Source organism: Drosophila biarmipes, unplaced genomic scaffold, assembly GCF_025231255.1.
Source record: "Drosophila biarmipes strain raj3 unplaced genomic scaffold, RU_DBia_V1.1 ptg000005l, whole genome shotgun sequence".
Taxonomy (NCBI): Eukaryota; Metazoa; Arthropoda; class Insecta; order Diptera; family Drosophilidae; genus Drosophila; species Drosophila biarmipes.
In genome coordinates, this window is record NW_026114527.1 from 2,327,685 (window position 1) to 2,341,666 (window position 13,982).

The window sequence follows — 13,982 nt, forward strand, 5'->3', positions numbered from 1 at the left end:
CATCCTTATCATAGGTACCTTCTAAATCAGATAGTTGAATATCAAATTTTTGTAAAGATACACACTTAGGAATAATATGATTATTGTAAAGATATATTACTTGCTGTCTTAATATGGAGTTCCAACATAAAAATGTAGTAAAAAATATGCCTAATCTTAGTAATGATCTCCAGGACTCAGAATCAAACTCAATTTTGTTACCATACTGATTAATCACAAAAACGTACTGATTATCTGATTTCCTAAATCTAAAGTTACATTTTATGGAGTGCAAGCACGGATGATCAATAATTGTATCAGGCATCAAGAAGTCATACTGGTCCAGCTTCAACTGAATAAATTCCTTATACGTAAGAAGTTGCATCCATTCGTCTTTGTCAAATCCAATGAAATTATTTTTACTTTGCTGCATCCAAACCATCGGCAAAAATTTTCGAGTAGTTGACAGACCACATTTCAATTTTAAGTTATGAACAACATAATACTCGAATCCAAAAATGACTTCGTGGTCCTGTTTCTTTCGAGAAGTTTTATTTCTTTTAGTTACACACATGTCCATCAGGTAAGACTACTTTAAATAAACTGTAAATATGTTCTAGTCTTACCGGTATATAAAGGAGAAAGCCCTAGCAAGCACACCCTCAGTTGATTAAAAAATCTCAACCAATGATGAACACAGTCGATCGTAATTCAAGCATTATAGTAGATTTTCAATATGTACTTGGTAACAACAAACAAGTTTTCGTTAAGGAGCTGGCGTTTATGCCTGCTGGAACTGTTATACCTAATTTTTTCCATTTCAAACCGCCATATAACATAAAAGAATTGGATAATGGAGCTCTTAAGCAGCAGCACCTTAACCAGCAGAACATAAACGGATTGGATTGGTCAGCTGGAGATATTCCATACACAAGTCTTGAAGAAATACTCACACCACTCAATAAGTATCACACAGTTCTTGTTCGTGGTGAAATTAAAAAGAATTTTTTAATCAAGTATTTATCAACAAACATTATCAATATAGATATCGGAAGAAGTTTAACTCAACTACCCAATTTTTTTTCGAATTTTAGAATACACAAGAAAAAACTTCCACTTCGATGTTCATTAAATAATTTATTTAAGCTGTTTGTATTCTTAGAAAACACCAATTATGAAATATATAGTAATGGTGACACATGTGTTTAAAATTTAGTAAAAAGAAATTCATGGTCCTATCAGGTTGTCTCTTATTATGGATTCTTTTAAGAGATTTTTTGGAAATGATCCCCGTAAAAATGGATACACGCAACTTATTTATTGTAATTATTGCGGATCTGATACTCATTTCGAGAAGAACTGCTCCAAGAAACGCGATCAAGTGAATATTAATAAAACCTAATATAACTTAAAAACATTATATAAGCAATTAGTAATAATATAATATATTAAAATTCATTCCGAATAAAAAAATTTTTTTAATAAAAAATGTTTACACAATTTATACATCCTTTTACAATGCTTATTTGTGGACCCTCAGGATCGGGAAAAACAACCTTTTTAGAAAATCTAATCACCAAAAAGAATGATCTTTTTAATATTTCAATAGATCGAATTATTTGGTGTTATGCAGAGGAGAGTGCCAAGCCCAATTTCGAAAAGATTGAATATTTTAAAGGAGTCCCTGAAACAGTTGAAAATGAAACGAATGAACCAATTCTTTTAATATTGGATGACTTGATGATGGGAGCCTTTAATAAAAATGTGTGTGAGCTGTTTACAAAAGGATCACACCATAGGAATTTATCAGTAATAGTGGTAACTCAGAACATATTTCATAAATCTTCGCACACCAGAGATATTTCACTAAATACCAAATACATTGTTGCTTTCAAAAATCCTCGTGATAAGCTTCAATTTCAATGTTTAGCAAGACAAATTTACCCAGAAAACCCCACGGAGCTATTTAGAATATATAAAGAAGTAACGGAGCAACCTCACGGATATTTACTTATTGATCTCACTCAGGGCATTAACGATCTCTTAAGATTTAGATCTGACATTTTTAATTCAGAATATTCTGTGTGCTATTCAAATGAAAATGGTTTACAAAAAGAGCCTAAATCGCTTGAAAGCGAACAAACATTTATTGTATGTGCTCAAAAAGGCCGACAATAGACTACGTAAGGCAATTATAAGCAATAGTAATAGTGACCTGGTAAAAACAATAGTAGAGATTGTATTGAACACATTACAGGGAAACCATAAAGTTACTAAATCCCATCTTAATGCTCTAAAAAAGTATAAAAATGCATTGCGCTACCTTTCGTGCCCAAAACGTACATTAAACTCTAAGAGAAAAGTCCTTATTCAAAAAGGGGGATTTCTACCGATTCTAATAACTTCATTGCTTTCTGGAATTTTTGGAAAACTATTAAAAAATGATTAAGAATAAACATAATTTAAGCAAAGTAATTTTAATGCATCCTAACAGCTATCAGAAATTGATAAACAATGATAGAGGAAATGAATTAATAAATATAAAATTTTTACCAATATTAAATAATAACAAAATAAGTGATTTCGATAAATGGATCAAAATTCGTCAAGAATTAAGTTACTATCAAAACAAAAAACGTAATAAATCATGGAATTTTCAAAATGAACAAAAAGCGAATCCTATTACAACCAAAACAATTGAATCCCAAACCACTGATTGGATTGATATAAAACCCAGCACATCAAAATCAACATCAAAGTACGATCATTCACGTCCGGAAAAATTTGAGTTTCCCGATTTACCACCTGAAAGTGATAATGAGGATTTTAGTTCAAATACAAAAGAAAATGTTGTTTCAGATAAACGAAAAGTGAGTGATACCTCTTTTTTAGATAGTGAAACAGATAAAAAGAAAATAGGATTAGAGAAACCAGTGCTCAAAGCGAAGCTTAATGAACGACAACGCAAATTCAAAGCAAAACTACAAAAATTGAAAACGGAAACTTTACCTTATCAAAATTTTAAATATGTAACAGGACGTGAAAGGTTAATGCGATCGGTTAGAACAAAAAATCCAGTACAAACTGGTAAAAATAAATTAAATTGGATTTCGTATCATTAACTTCCATAAATATCAAATATGGGTTATTTAAATGAGATTTTTATCACATTGTTAAGTAACGACTCAATGAATGTATTTCCTGACAACGTAAAGTGTGCATTTACAAACATTGTTAACATTCCAGAAGACATGAACGATGACTGGGAAGTCGGTATTTCAGACATATATTTGAATAATTACATTAAATATACACCTAACCAAGATAAAAATGTCGTTGAAGAAACCGAGTTTGTTAGTCTTGTAAATGCTGAAACATTTAGGTATAAAAATGTATCCGTTAAAACGAATATTCCTGAAAATGGATTGATTTTTATTTACACTGACATAATAAAACCAAGGTCAGTAGGTAGTAAAAGACCGCGATGTCTTCGTGTAATGCATTATAATGGAAAGGAAAGAAATATTCAATTTAAAAATATTGAATATTACCCTTTGGACATATGGTCGCCAAATGAAATCTCAATACTCATTACTGATTCCAATGGATATAAGGTACCATTTGAAACTTCAGCTGTTCCCATTTTCGTTACTCTTCACTTTAGAAGAAGAAGAAGGTCAGGACTATAAATAATGCATACCCAAATGTTATTTATTTAGAACCAAAATAGTCATCATGGTGAAATCTTATCAGGATTATTATGTAAATCAGTGTGGTGGGGGCTTAAGCAACATCGGAAGACTTTACATATCTCCGCATATAGTGCAACAAGGACGAGGAATAGGAAATTTTTTTAGCGGTCTTTTTAATTACATAAAACCACTTTTTCTTTCGGGCATAACTGCTATAAAAAATCAGGCTGCTGAGACTGGTAAGGCTGTAATCAATGAATTTGGGAGAAAGCCTTTAAGAAATATAATTCAAGAACAAAGTAAAATTGCTTTACAAAATCTTTCAAATAAAGCAATTGATAAAATTACCCGTTTTCAAAGTGGAAGTGGAAAAAGAAATAAAAGGCTAGGTAATAAGAAAAAACGACTTCATTATACATCTAAACGACCACGTAAACATACCCAAACGCAACATAAAAAAAAAAATCAACAAGAAAATTAAATATTAAAGATATTTTTTCTAAAGCAAAATGAGTACGCATATCGAATGTATGAAAAGTGAATTAGATTTGTTTGCGGCACACCCCACGCAAAGTTCTATTCTAAGAACTGAAGAAGTCTCATACAACCCAATTGCTTCTTTGGACGGTGCCTCTTCAATCGAATTTGTTTGCTTGGGAAATAGTGAAACGTATCGAGATTTATTCAGTGTTTATTTACGACTTGTTGTGCAACTTAAAAAAAATGATAACAACAGCATTGAAGGAAATGCTGTTGGTGTTGTAAACAATATTCTACATTCAATATTTAGAAGTTCGTCCGTTTATTTAAATAATATACTGGTATCGCAAAGTGATAATAATTATCACTATAGAGCGTATTTGCAAACAATTTTAAACTATGGGAGTGACGCCTCTGAAAGTCACTTGGCCTCCCAAGGTTATTTTCCCAATTTTGGAAGAATAACAGCAGGGAAATATGTTTATCCGGACTCGAATGAAACCCTTAAAAATATGTTTCAAAATAGTAACAAGGTTGAGTTATTCGGAAAAGTTCATGGAGATATTTTCAATCAAACCAAACTGCTTGTTAACAATGTTGATTTAAGAATCAATTTCAATATTGAAAAAACAGCGTTTTATTTAATGGAAACTGGTACTGAATCAAATTTAAAGATACTTGAAGCACAACTTTTCATGAACCACATAACAGTTAACCCAAGCATTTTATTGGCTCATCATCATGTTTTACAAACAAAAAATGCTCTGTACCCATTCAGCAAGGTTGAAGTCAAATCATTTACAATATATCCGGGCAACAACACACTGTCGATAGACAACTCAGTTATTGGTCAAATACCAAATTTTCTGGCCTTTTGTATGGTTAAGAACCGCTCATACTCAGGAAACCGAGGCTTAGACCCATTTCAATTTGAACATTTTAAAATTCAACGCTTTAACCTATTGGTTAACGGAGTTCAAGTTCCTTCCCAGGCTCTGGAGTTCGATTACTCGAACGCTGAAAAGGTTCAGAGCTCAAGAGGTTATAATATGCTTTTTAGATCATGTGGAATTAAACATTACGATCGTGGACTACAAATTACCAAGGAAATGTTTGATTCAAACAGTTTTATATTAGCCTTTGACTTAACTTCTGATCAATCAAATTCAACTATATGTTCAAATTTAATCTCTCAAGGTACTATAAGAATCGAAGGAAGATTTTCGGAACCACTTGCTGAAGCAGTTACTTGCTTGGTATACTGTGAATACGATTCAATGATTGATATTGATAAGCATAGAAATATTCGTACGCTCTTTTAAAATGAATACTTTACAAATTGAACATTTTCTTTCTAAGCATTCAAAGACAAAATCTATTTTTAAAGGAGTTTTTCCTTCTGATAGGTTACCAAAAACTATTTTAAAGTATCCCGCACTAATAATTGCAAATACCGACACTTCAGATCAACCTGGAACTCATTGGATTGCATTTTATTTTGAAAGTCGTAGGTCAGCAGAATTTTTCGATTCATATGGTCAATATCCCCAGAAAAAAGAATTTTTAATATTTTTAAAATCTAACGCTTATAAATTTTGTTTTAATAAGCAACAACTGCAGGGATACTTTTCTAACACTTGCGGACATTATTGTATGCTGTTCGGTCTTTTTAAAAGTAAAAAGAAAACACTAAATTCTTTTTTAAGAAAATTCAAGAAAAACGACTATTCATTTAATGATAAATTAATAATAAAAATGTTTAAGAACCATTTTAAAAAATAAAAAACATAAAAACATATATATATTTAGGTAAAATTAAATCGTTTTATTTATGGTTTTGGAGCAATACGTTTGTTTAACTTATAATATTTAATCATTAGACTAAGGGCTTCCTCTTTCAGTGCGGGCAGCATATGACACTGACATGTGTCTGGTCCAGATGAGGCATCATCGTCGCTCCAGGTACAAAGTTTATAATGGAATCCAAACTTCGAATGGATCAACTCTTTTTCCTCTAAATCCTCCAAAGTAGCTTTTAGGAACTCCATCCTTTGTAGGTGTTGCTCGAAAAGCATGCCTTCAAATTGCATCAAGAATAGTTCTATCTGTTGAGCGTACATTTTTAAGGACAACTATTTCTTTTTGAGACTGATTTAAGACTGTTGTTAGATTTAAAAACTCAGCTCTTTATATTGAAGAATCTTATTTACTTTACTTATTTACTTATAAAAATTCAATTTGAGCACAACTAAATCTGTTCAGATCTTTTCCTTTATATACCATATGAGTTATTCCATTCTCATTTAATTTCCTAAATGGTGTCTTTGTAGAAAATTTGTTCACATAACTTTTAGGTAGAAATATCCAAACATCTTTATCGTCCTTATCAGTTAAATATAGAGCTATTTTAGTTCCATATGGTGTCTTTTTCAGCTTACATCCAGTGATCTTATACTTAAATCCAATACATAGATTTTCAATTTTTGTGTAGCCAATCACAGGCTTCACGTCATTTAAGGTCTCTAAGAAGTCCTATAAAATTCAACAAAATTAGGTGATAAAGTATTTACTTTTAATTTATATGCATACCATTTTTGATCAGCGTAAGTTTGGATTCGTCGTGCACTAGTACCTAACTGTTGTATACTAATTCTTTAACCAGAAATTACATGGTCTTTTATACTTGTCAAAAACTATACACTTCTATCAATTCATGTGGAGTAAATGAGATAACAATATGTCTTCATTATATGCACCAAAATACTTATTCAAACTATGTAATACTTGAGAATAAAGTTAGAAATACATATCAGTATGTCTATCTCTTTTTATATTTATATAAATCTTTCAATAGCGTTAAAATAAAGTTAGTATATATAACGTAAGAATTGTCCCTCAAATGCTATATAAGATAAATTTTTTTAAGAAAAGTCAGTTTATTTTTAAAAACATCGAAATGGTGAAGTACCATTGCGAGTTGTGTTCAGAAACAAAATCCTTTACTACTCGCAGCGGTCTAAAAGGGCATACATTAAAAATACACAACTTCGCCTATCAGAAATCTAAATCCTCCTTTTATTATTGTTATTTCTGTCCTAAAGTACGGAAAATTTGGTTGCGATACGACTTTAATATGCATCGTCTATTGGTTCACAACGCAGAGCTAAAAAGTATTTGTAAGGCAAAGAAAAATTGTTCAATAAATAAAAAACAATTATAAGCCCTCAATTTTAAAATAGTTTTTACTTTATTTTTCTTTATGCATGGTGTATTTTTAATTAAAAAGTTAAGAATCTAGGTCAAATAAAACATCTAGTAATGCGTCGTCATCTCCATCATCCAGCAAAGTTAAATAATGGTTAGTCGGTGGCGGTTGAGGTCCCATAAGTTCTTCAAAGATGTGGTCGTCGTTAGGAAAAACCTCATCTTCTGTCCTGGATAGGTCGTCGTCCAATTGAAATTCCTGTGCGCACTGAAATACATCTTCACCTTCTTCGTGTGTGATAAGGGATTCCAAGAAAGCCTGCGTAGTAGTCCCCAATGGAAACTGGCTCCACTCAAGAGACTCCAATCCTGGGTCCCTATTTTGGGTCGACGATGCAGCCGGTTGAAATACGCTTTGTAGAAGGCGATCAACCGAATCTTCTGCTTCGGAAACCTGTACAAGTTCCAGATCCGAGTTTTCGATTATTTCGAGATCAGAATCTTGCGTGGGTGGTAATTCCGGGTTGTCAATCTCAACCTCGTTTTCCGAATCGATAAATTCTACGGTTAGATCCATAGGTATGCAGTACTGAGGCATTTGAAGAACTGATCCTGAGCAATTTGAGTGGTGTCATTTTTATAGTCCAGAATGTTCACTTAACAGGTTGACATCTACAGGGAGTGCATACAGGTATGTTGTACTCCTAGAACCAATCCGATTGGTTCTCGAACAAAAGGAGCAGCCCAATACCCCAGTAGAATGGTTATTAGAAGGAAAACGAACACAAGGATTGATAACAAGTTACCGGGGGTGAACGTGGTGTAGGAGGGGTCTGGATGTAGGTAAATATCGAAGGTGTGCAACTTCGACATAGGTTAAGGAAAGGCAATCTCTGTGTAAGCAAGATATGAATAAATGGTCAGTTAAAGTCGGGCCAGCATTGGCATAAGATGTCGCGATGCAGCCATTCGAATTTCCTAAGCCTTAAGCTAAGAGTAGCTATTAAAAGCGGTTGCGGAGGTTTTTTAGGCGGTTTTAAATGTGTTTTGTATGAGTTGTTTTTAATTGCAAGCGTATACTCATCCCAGAATCAGTGTGTTTGGTATTCCACGGAACCCTCCCTTTGTGTTGCATTTCAAATATTGTGACCCCTCGTTATCTTCTGAGAATGAGCAGGAGAAAGTGAACGTGCGTACCCACGAACCCGAATCTCACCCCTACCCTCGAGTCCTTGCTCATGACTGCTTGTGCGCGAAGGTGTGAAATTTTAATTTTGTGAGTTTTTTTCAAAATGTGCAGTTTTTTTTTTAGAACAGAGAAAATTATAATACTTGAGAATAAAGTTAGAAATACATATCAGTATGTCTATCTCTTTTTATATTTATATAAATCTTTCAATAGCGTTAAAATAAAGTTAGTATATATAACGTAAGAATTGTCCCTCAAATGCTATATAAGATAAATTTTTTTAAGAAAAGTCAGTTTATTTTTAAAAACATCGAAATGGTGAAGTACCATTGCGAGTTGTGTTCAGAAACAAAATCCTTTACTACTCGCAGCGGTCTAAAAGGGCATACATTAAAAATACACAACTTCGCCTATCAGAAATCTAAATCCTCCTTTTATTATTGTTATTTCTGTCCTAAAGTACGGAAAATTTGGTTGCGATACGACTTTAATATGCATCGTCTATTGGTTCACAACGCAGAGCTAAAAAGTATTTGTAAGGCAAAGAAAAATTGTTCAATAAATAAAAAACAATTATAAGCCCTCAATTTTAAAATAGTTTTTACTTTATTTTTCTTTATGCATGGTGTATTTTTAATTAAAAAGTTAAGAATCTAGGTCAAATAAAACATCTAGTAATGCGTCGTCATCTCCATCATCCAGCAAAGTTAAATAATGGTTAGTCGGTGGCGGTTGAGGTCCCATAAGTTCTTCAAAGATGTGGTCGTCGTTAGGAAAAACCTCATCTTCTGTCCTGGATAGGTCGTCGTCCAATTGAAATTCCTGTGCGCACTGAAATACATCTTCACCTTCTTCGTGTGTGATAAGGGATTCCAAGAAAGCCTGCGTAGTAGTCCCCAATGGAAACTGGCTCCACTCAAGAGACTCCAATCCTGGGTCCCTATTTTGGGTCGACGGTGCAGCCGGTTGAAATACGCTTTGTAGAAGGCGATCAACCGAATCTTCTGCTTCGGAAACCTGTACAAGTTCCAGATCCGAGTTTTCGATTATTTCGAGATCAGAATCTTGCGTGGGTGGTAATTCCGGGTTGTCAATCTCAACCTCGTTTTCCGAATCGATAAATTCTACGGTTAGATCCATAGGTATGCAGTACTGAGGCATTTGAAGAACTGATCCTGAGCAATTTGAGTGGTGTCATTTTTATAGTCCAGAATGTTCACTTAACAGGTTGACATCTACAGGGAGTGCATACAGGTATGTTGTACTCCTAGAACCAATCCGATTGGTTCTCGAACAAAAGGAGCAGCCCAATACCCCAGTAGAATGGTTATTAGAAGGAAAACGAACACAAGGATTGATAACAAGTTACCGGGGGTGAACGTGGTGTAGGAGGGGTCTGGATGTAGGTAAATATCGAAGGTGTGCAACTTCGACATAGGTTAAGGAAAGGCAATCTCTGTGTAAGCAAGATATGAATAAATGGTCAGTTAAAGTCGGGCCAGCATTGGCATAAGATGTCGCGATGCAGCCATTCGAATTTCCTAAGCCTTAAGCTAAGAGTAGCTATTAAAAGCGGTTGCGGAGGTTTTTTAGGCGGTTTTAAATGTGTTTTGTATGAGTTGTTTTTAATTGCAAGCGTATACTCATCCCAGAATCAGTGTGTTTGGTATTCCACGGAACCCTCCCTTTGTGTTGCATTTCAAATATTGTGACCCCTCGTTATCTTCTGAGAATGAGCAGGAGAAAGTGAACGTGCGTACCCACGAACCCGAATCTCACCCCTACCCTCGAGTCCTTGCTCATGACTGCTTGTGCGCGAAGGTGTGAAATTTTAATTTTGTGAGTTTTTTTCAAAATGTGCAGTTTTTTTTTTAGAACAGAGAAAATTATACCATTGGAAAGGGCTTGAAAAATGCTTTCCAATGACACCAATTTTTTTTTTTTTTTTTTTTTAGTGAGGGGGTATACTATTTACGGTAGCGGAGGTCATCGTCGTTTTTTGCCTTTTTCAGTCGAGTAGTGGGAATATACGCGAGGAGGCAGAATTTGAAATTCGGTACAATTTTCCGCTTCAGTGCACCGTTTTAAGAAATTCTTAAAACTAAACTTCTTATCCTACACATAAATATTATTGGGTGGCCTTTAGATATAAACCCTGAAAAGTGTTCCCAATAAGAAATTTAAAACATAAACCTTAAAATGATTCCACTAGCTGACTTTTCTATACACACCCGTCTAACTTTATCGTAGACAAAAACAATTTCGATATCCTCAGCCCTAAAAAGTGATCCTATAAGTCTTATACAACTTTAACATTAAAGTGATTCTTCAGCTCATTTTTCCTAGACACACTCCTCAAAAGGAATCGTATAACATATAAGAAAAACTAGAGTATAAGACCGCAGCGGCGGTCATCGCAGCGGCAGTCTCGGCAGCGACCAAACCTCCGCTGCGAAAACCGCCGCTCCCGTATATTCCCACTACTTATTCCATTTTCTTTCCAAACTTGAAAAAGTCACTCGCTCGACAGAAATTAGCGTCGAATGAGAAGGTCGTCGCCGCCACATAAGCCTATTTTGCAGACCTCGAGAAAACGTATTTTTTAGAAGAGTTAAAGAAGTTGGAGCATCGCTAGGTCAAGTGTATCGAGCTCAAAAGGAGACTATGTTGATAAATACAACGCCACTTTTTAAAAATTTTCGTATATATATTTTTGATCAGGATCACAAGCCGACATCTAGCGATGTCCTTACAGCATAACAATAGTGGGTATGGAACGATAAGCTTCGCGGTTTTGGAAAAATGATAATTTTAAACAGGGTCATTATCGTGATGCAAAAACCACTAATCGCTATACACAACCTACGCATAATGCTTATATATGAACAGCTTGGATGGTTTGTTATAGCTTTTCCATGCGGTCATTTTGCGTGATAAACTACTTATAGCTTTCTTCTCAAACATAACAAATAATTCTCGAGAAAAATACAAATTTTATTAAATGTATCACTAAAAAGACTCGCACAGCCCGTTCGCCGCTAGGAACACAAACTATTCTTAGTCCCTTACTGTTCTTCTACCTCACTTTGCTACATTCAATCATTTTTTGACATATTTTAAAATTTGTTTTGCAAAATTTGTCACCAAACACAAAAAGTGTTTTAATTTTTTAATTTTGGACCCTAGTGTGGTGCAGAACAGGCGGTGAAGTCGGGACCAGTCATCGTCTATCAAATCAAAGTTACTATGCGGGTAATTTTAGCGGATACCGAGTCGACTGTTAAAAGCACTGAATAAATAGTTATGGAGGAATTCAGCACCGATGTTTCCTGCCGATCCTGAAGTGGACTAAATTTGTTGTTGTCGCCAGGCGGTTGCCAGCCTTTGTCTAAATTTAATCCGAGATCGGGCTCGAGCCAAGTCAGCGCGAAACTGTGTGCTCGGGCTAGGTTTAACTGGAATCCCGGTCGACTGCTACGAGAAAAGCTCTAGCTACCTCGGTCGGTTGTCCGAATAGTTAAGTAAAAATTAAGCAGGCTTGCCACTGGCGTATTCTGCCGATTCTGGATGGCTTATGTCGATTAAGACATAACAGAGCAAGGACTTCGCACAGTAAGGAAATTCCCAGAGTTTACCAGTATCGCAAAAAGGTGCTCACATTGAGCAGCGCGCTACATCAGCAAGGCCTAGCGTCCTTAGGGCCCTGCAAGAAACAAGTTTTAGGTACATCACTAATAACCAGAAGAAAAGACCAAAACTAAAATTTGATGTACACCATGGCAAGATCTAGATAGTCTAACAGGAAAATTAAAGGTAAGGCGGCCTACCAAATCACGGAATCAATATCGCTTTTGATAAAATTATGCATAAAAATAGTATGAAGCATAATTCGACGAAGTAATAGGGTAGGCAATTAATCAATATAAATCTACTCGAGTAAGAAGGTACCCTGACGAATTTATAACAGTTCAAACAACGTTAGACAAAAAGAAGAAATCGTATCTGTACGGACTATATACGGTCAATGTGAACTTCATTTTGTAAACACCAAAGCGAGGGACAATATTCTAATTAAAGACGGGAAAGGGAGATAAATAATAATTTGGTAGTGTATGGATAATCAAATTATTCCCACCACCGCTTTACAAACCCTAAAATATTTTGAGCTTTTTTACTGTAGAGAGTATGTAGGAGTGAAATTTCCGTTTTGGATCCGGCCGAACTCCTAAATCGTTAACTGAGAATGTTCTGAAGAAAATAACTGATAAACATTGGGGTACCTCTAAATAGTTTAAATTCAAAAGGTTATACTGACACCGTTCCTGGACTTCATATTATTATATGATTAACAAAGATTAACATCATCAGCATAAATTAGAGAGGAGATTACTTATAAACAGAAAAAACATAGGGCCTAAATGACTGCCCAACAGCGTTTTAATAAAACCCTCTGAGATGTACATAAAATCGAAGTTACCAGATTATTCTGAAACCCGAGCTGAAGTAAATGCGGTTTGTATAGTCAAAGCCTTTTCTAAACTGTAAATATAACGTCCATCTGCTACTTTTTTTAAACCATTTATTACACAGAATGTCAATTCGTGCAGATTAGAGGTAGTCGATCGTCGCCTAATTAATGAAAGAACCTATCTAGGTAGTTGGTACCCCAGATAATCAGATAGACAAATAATGTGTTTTAGAGTCCATCTGGCCCAGGAGAATAGAAAATTAGACGTAGGTCTCATTCAAGAGACATGGATAGTTGATAACGACTTCTATGCCTTATCCACCCCCCTATACAATCTATTTATACCGAGGGTGAAACCAGAATTTGCATTCTTACCAAGACACACATTAATGCATATTTCATTCCACAGTTTAGCGAAGGAGACCTCACCACCGTCAGACTGGAGCTAAACGAATACAATCATCAGGCCATAGCATTATTCTATCTGTCTCACGACTATTTCCAAACACTATAACACAAGAACTCATACATGCACAATCATCTGAGGAACTCATCCTGGAAGGGGAAGCAAAAATACTAAATATAGGGGTGTGTTACTTCATGACTATCTTCTTCAATCAAAAAACTATTCACCTGCAACTAAGGTAATGACCTAACTTTCATCACTAAAAAACACCCAAGCAGTGGAGGCCCTCGACATTGAGGAGAACCTTCACGACCAGAGTCAACATCTCAAGCCCTGGCGGTATTAAGTGGGCTTTTTAATGAAAGAACCTATCTAGGTAGTTGGTAAACCAGATAATCAGATAGACAAATAATGTGTTTTAGAGTCCATCTGGCCCAGGAGAATAGAAAAATAGATGTAGGTCTCACTCAAGACCCATGGATAGTTGATAACGACTTCTATGCCTTATCCACCCCCCTATACAATCTATTTATACCGAGGGTGAAACCAGAATTAGCATTCTTA

The 13,982-nt window shown here is 34.9% G+C and overlaps 1 long non-coding RNA gene across 1 annotated transcript; it reads left to right on the forward strand.

Moving 5' to 3' along the window:
• The first annotated feature begins 903 nt into the window (after positions 1-903).
• On the forward strand, positions 904-1,485 carry LOC127011665 (uncharacterized). The gene is made up of 2 exons (XR_007764883.1): positions 904-995; positions 1,074-1,485. It is a non-coding gene; the product is annotated as an uncharacterized LOC127011665 (long non-coding RNA).
• The last annotated feature ends 12,497 nt before the right edge of the window (positions 1,486-13,982 follow it).